The sequence below is a fragment of the Ranitomeya variabilis genome, chromosome 4 (genome assembly GCF_051348905.1).
Source record: "Ranitomeya variabilis isolate aRanVar5 chromosome 4, aRanVar5.hap1, whole genome shotgun sequence".
In the NCBI taxonomy this organism is placed as follows: domain Eukaryota; kingdom Metazoa; phylum Chordata; class Amphibia; order Anura; family Dendrobatidae; genus Ranitomeya; species Ranitomeya variabilis.
In genome coordinates, this window is record NC_135235.1 from 416,033,420 (window position 1) to 416,039,419 (window position 6,000).

A 6,000-nucleotide genomic window follows, 5' to 3' on the forward strand; every position below is an offset into this window, starting at 1 on the left:
ACCCCCGACTTTTAAGAAGATTTTCAGGGGTTAAAAAGTCGTCTTGTACGCCGGAAAATACGGTATATATATGTATATATATATATATATATATATATATACATATATATACATATATATATATATATATATATATATATATATATATATATAGCCCCTGGCAAAAATTATGGAAACACTGGCCTTGGAGGATGTTCATTCAGTTGTTTAATTTTGTAGAAATAAAAAATCAGATCACAGACATGGCACAAAACTAAAGTCATTTCAAATGGCAACTTTCTGGCTTTAAGAAACACTAAAAGAAATCAAGAACAAAAAATATGGTAGTCAGTAATGGTTACTTTTTTTTAACCAAGCATGGGGAAAAATTATGGAATCACTCAATTCTGAGGAAAAAATTATGGAATCACCCAGTAAATTTTCATACCCAAAAATAACACCTGCATCAAATTAGATCTGCATCTAAAAAGGAGTGATCACACCTTGGAGAGCTGTTGCACCAAGTGGACTGACATGAATCATGGCTCCAACATGAGAGATGTCAACTGAAACAAAGGAGAGGATTATCAAACTCTTAAAAGAGAGTAAATCATCATGCAATGTTGCAAAAGATGTTGGTTGTTCACAGTCAGCTGTGTCTAAAATCTGGACCAAATAACAAACAACATGGGAAGGTTGTTAAAGGCAAACATACTGGTAGACCAAGGAAGACATCAGAGCATCAAGACCGGAAACTTGAAGCAATATGTCTCCAAAATAGGAAATGCACAACAAAACAAATGAGGAACGAATGGGTGGAAACTGGAGTCAACGTCTGTGACCGAACTGTATGAAACCGCCTAAAGGAAATGAAATTTACATACAGAAAAGCTAACCGAAAGCCATCATTAACACCTAAATAGAAAAAAACAAGGTTACAATGGGCTAAGGAAAAGCAATCGTGGACTGTGGATGACTGGATGAAAGTCATATTCAGTGAGGAATTGCGAATCTGCATTGGGCAAGGTGATGATGCCGGAACTTTTGTTTGGTGTCGTTCCAATGATACTTATAAAGATGACTGCCTAAAGAGAACATGCAAATTTCCACAGTCATTGATGATATGGGCCTGCATGTCCGGTAAGGCACTGGGGAGATGGCTGTCATTACATCTTTAATAAATGCACGTTTATGTTGATATTTTGGAAACTTATCAATTGAAAGGATGTTTGAGGATGATGAAATCATTTTTCAAGATGAGAATGCATCCTGCCATAGAGCAAAAACTGTGAAAACGTTCCTTGAAAAAAGACACATAAGGTCAATGTCATGGCCTGCAAATAGTCCGGATCTCAATCCAATTGAAAATCTTTGGTGGAAGTTGAAGAAAATGGTCCATGACAAGGCTCCAACCTGCAAAACTGATCTGGCAACAGCAATCAGAGAAAGCTGGAGCCAGATTGATGAAGAGTACTGTCTGACACTCATTAAGTCCCTGCCTCAGAGACCGCAAGCTGTTATAAAAGCCAGAGGTGGTGCAACAAAATACTAGTGATGTGTTGGAGTGTTTGTTTGTTTGTTTTTCATGATTCCATAATTTTTTCCTCAGAATTGAGTGATTCCATAATCTTTCCCCTATGCTTGGTTAAAAAAAGTAAAAATTACTGACTACCACATTTTCTTGTTCTTGATTTCTTTTAGTATTTCTTAAAGCCAGAAAGTTGCCATTTGAAATGACTTTAGTTTTGTGCCATGTCTGTGATCTGCTTTTTTTCTACAAAATTAAACAGCTGAATGAACATCCTCCAAGGCCAGTGATTCCATAATTTTTGCCAGGGGCTGTAATATATATTTATATATATATATATTTATATTTATTTATATATATATATATTTATTTATATATATATATATATATATATATATATATATATATATATATATTGCACTACTCTAAAAATTGAAGGGAACGCTTAAACAATACAATGTAACTAAGTCAATCACACTTCTGTGAAGTCAACCTGTCCATCATCTTTTTGACTGTTGTTTTGATCACTTTTGCATTTTGTTATTGATATCACCCCTAGAGGAACTGTATAGTAGCATGTGGTGGTGTCTACAACCCACAGAAGTTGCTCTTTTAGTGCAACTCATCCATGATGGCACATCAATGTGAGATGTGGCAAGAAGAATAGCTGTGTCTGTCAGCACAGTGTCCAGAGCATGGAGCATCCATATGTCTGCTCAAACTGTCAGAAAAACTCCACGAGGGTGGTATGAGGACCCCACGTCCACAAGTGGGTGTTTTGCTCGCCACCCAACACCGTGCAGGGCCATTGGCAATTGGCAGAGATCATCAAAATTGGCTGATCTGACATTGGCACTCTGTGTTTGAGAGCAGGTTCACACTGAGCACATGTGACAGACATGACACATTCTGGAGCTGCCATGGAGAACGTTCTGCTACCTGCAACATCTTCCAGCATGACCAGTTGGCAGTGGGTCAGTAAAGGTGTGGGGAGGCATTTCTTTGGAGGGCCGCACAACTCTCAATGTGCCAGCCAGAGGTACCCTTACTGCCATTGGGTACTGGGATGAGATGCTTATGTAATGACCAGAGGTCCGAATAAGATCCAGTGAGTCACAAACCAAGACTAAGGCAGAAATCTCCAAACGGTATTTACTCAAAGGCAAAATAATAAAGGTAATATGGAGAATATTAAAGTAGATGCACCCCAAAGATACACCAGCTCAGCATCAGCTGAAATCACTGTGCCACTCCAAGGTCTCCTGAGAACTGTATGCTACAAAAGACTAGTAAGAAATTTACCTAACAAGGAAACTAAAACAGGAACAAGTGTAAATTGATTGTAATGTTATAAAGGGAGTCCCTGGAACGGCACACTGAGTATAACTTACACAACTCTAATATTAGATACACCTCTAAAGTAACAATTAAACACTCTGCGCAGGGATACCCGGGTATCTATGACTATTGGTACCGTATCCTGAGATAGATCTCCTCTCAGGTAAGAATCCGCACAGGCTGCAGCCCAGTCTATATCTTCAGCGCCAATAAGTTACAGCAAGCTCCTCTTGTCTGATCGGCGGATGCCGAGCCCAAACGCCGGGGACTTAGTTAGTGGCCTCATGATATTGTCTCTTCTTCTGTAGCTCCTAGGAATGCTTCCACTACAACCCGTCAGTCTCTGTATCAGCAATCGGTCAGACTTGTTTCTCCAATCAATGCACAGGGAATCACAGACTCTCAAACACGTAGTGGGTCTTTAGTCAAGTCTCAGTCTTTTTAGATAATGGATTAGCTCTTCTTCAGAATACGCTGGCAACGAAGTCTCTCAAAGGTTAACAAAAGATTGGCTCTTCTCCAGGGGAACGTTAGCAAGACTAAGTCTCTCCACAGCTTCTTTTCTCTACACACTCGCAGTAAAGTCCACACACTGACTCCTTGCAATATCACCGCAGCTTCTGTCTTCTCTTCCCGCACTTTCTCTCTCACTTCCTTGTTTCATTTTTACACAGAAGACACCAGACCCCACCCACCAGCCCAGATTGTCTCCGGGATTCTGGCAGTATCAGAATTTGTCCCTTGCTGCAGCAGGCAGAAACCACAGGGTCCTAGTGCTCTCTCAGTGTGACTACAGTTCACCCTCTTACATGCCACCCCACTAGAGGTTGGCGTCCTCGACACACCTTCCCACTCAAATTCATCCTGAGCCTATCGCTGAGGCGGTATTCCTGCCGTAGATCGTGTAGTTCTCCTGAGTCCTACATCAACAGGTGCAACCCTAGAGGGAGCTAAAGTCTCTTCCGTGATCGTGTTAGTGGGCGCAAGTGGAGTTGCCTCCTTCCGCGGCTCGATGTTCCGCGATACAGCGTCAGGACCAAGCAGTTGACCTGATGCGCTCTCCTCAACAGCATCCGCCACATTCTCAACATTCTCATCACACGAGGCAAGATTGGTCACAGGGGGCAAATAAGCAGGCGCAGGAATAAGCACACCATCAAACTCAAGATCATTCAGAGTTCCCGCCCCTTGGGACATGGCCTCTGGCTCTGGGGGAATAGGCGCCGAATCTTCAAACCAGCACCGTTGTAGCATGTTACGGTGCAAATTACGGGTTGGCCCCCCTGTCCCCACCGGTTCAACTTCGTACACTGGAATCTCAGGATTCACTTGTTTTTTTATCAGATACGGTATCGCCTCCCATCGGTCACTCAGCTTTCCTGACCGTCGCTTTGTCCTCACCAACACTCTGTCTCCCGGAGAGAACAATTCTGTTTGCACGGGTCGCATGTCCCTATGAACCACCTGGCGAAGACGGTCGCCCACCACCTGATGCACCACCCTTAACCGTCGCCGATGTTCTCGTACCCACTCGGATGCAGTCCGGGGGGGGACGGAGGAGGGATCTGGCATGTTCAAATCCTCAATGTCTCGGCCAGGTCTACCAAACATTAACATGTGTGGCGAGTAACCAGTAGTACTGTGCACCCTGTTATTGTAAGCCCACATCAATTCGGGGAGATACTCAGGCCAGCATGTCTGTTGCTGACTCTCTAAGGACCGCAACATTTGCAACAAGGTCCGATTAAAACGCTCACATGCCCCGTTACCCTGAGGGTGGTAAGGCGTTGTTCTCGACTGCTCGATACCATAGAGCTGGTGCAACTCTTTCATCAGCGTCCCCTGAAAGCAGGCCCCTTGATCTGAATGTATTCTCTGCGGACACCCGAACACTTGGAAGAAATGTTGGCACACTGCCTCAGCCGCCGACTTGGCCGTCTGATCTCTTGTCGGCACCGCTACAGCATACTTGGTAAAGTGATCTGTCATCACCAGGCAATAGGAGTACCCTGACGTAGAGTACCCTATCAACACGTAGTCAATCATGAGTAGCTCCAGCGGAGCTGAAGTTTTAATAGATTGTGTGGGAGCCCGCTGCTCAGGGCTTTTGTTGAGCCCACAAATTCGGCACTGCCGACACGCGTCGGCCACCATCCCTCCCAACTCAGGGCAGTAGAGGACTCGCTGCAACCACTGGAGTGTCTTTTCACTTCCAAAATGGGCCCCCTTCTCATGCGCCTCACGAGCGACCACTGGACCCATCCCCACAGGGATTATCAGTTGGTACCGATGCTGCAGCTCCGATGGCAGGTACACCTTACGATACAAAAGACCTTGTTCCACACACAATTTATCCCATTGTCGAAGGAGTTTCATTCCTTCCATGGACAACTGAGCCTTCTCCTCTGCACTGGGCCAGGCCTTGTTTTGTACCCAACGGCGCACAAGTGCAACGTCCGGACACTCATCCTGGACTCTTATCCAATCTGAGGATGTTTTACCCAGGACACAGGGCATCCCGGTGGCCACCCCACTTGAGTATACCACACTTTGGAAGATAGGTATCTGCCCCAAAACTGGAGTTTCAGTGTCCTCCAGTTGTTCGTCAACATCTTCCCCTGATGACCCAAGGGGCACTCTTGACAATGCATCTGCATTGCCGTTTTCTCGACCAGAACGAAATTTAATGCGGTAATTGAACTTGGCTAGTCTGGCGACCCACCGCTGCTCCAACGCCCCAAGTTTTGCATTCTCTAAGTGAGCTAGCGGGTTGTTATCTGTCATGACTAGCACCTCCGCTCCTGTTAGATACTCGGCGAAGCGTTCTGTCATTGCCCACACCAGGGCCAGCAATTCCAGCCGGAATGAGCTGTAGTTAGCCGGATTTCGCTCGGAATCTCTTAAAGATCTGCTACCATAAGAAATCACTCGCTCTCGGCCGTCCTGCACCTGTGCTAGCACTGCCCCCAACCCATGAAGACTACCATCGGTATACAACAAAAAAGGGGTGTCAAACCGGGCGTAGGCCAGCAATGGGGCACTCGTTAGGGCGGTTTTCACTTCATCAAATGCCTTTTTCTGTAGGGGCCCCCATGGGATGGGGCGATTTCGAGGACCCAGCGCTGTCCCTCTCAAAAGTTCATTCAAGGGACTCA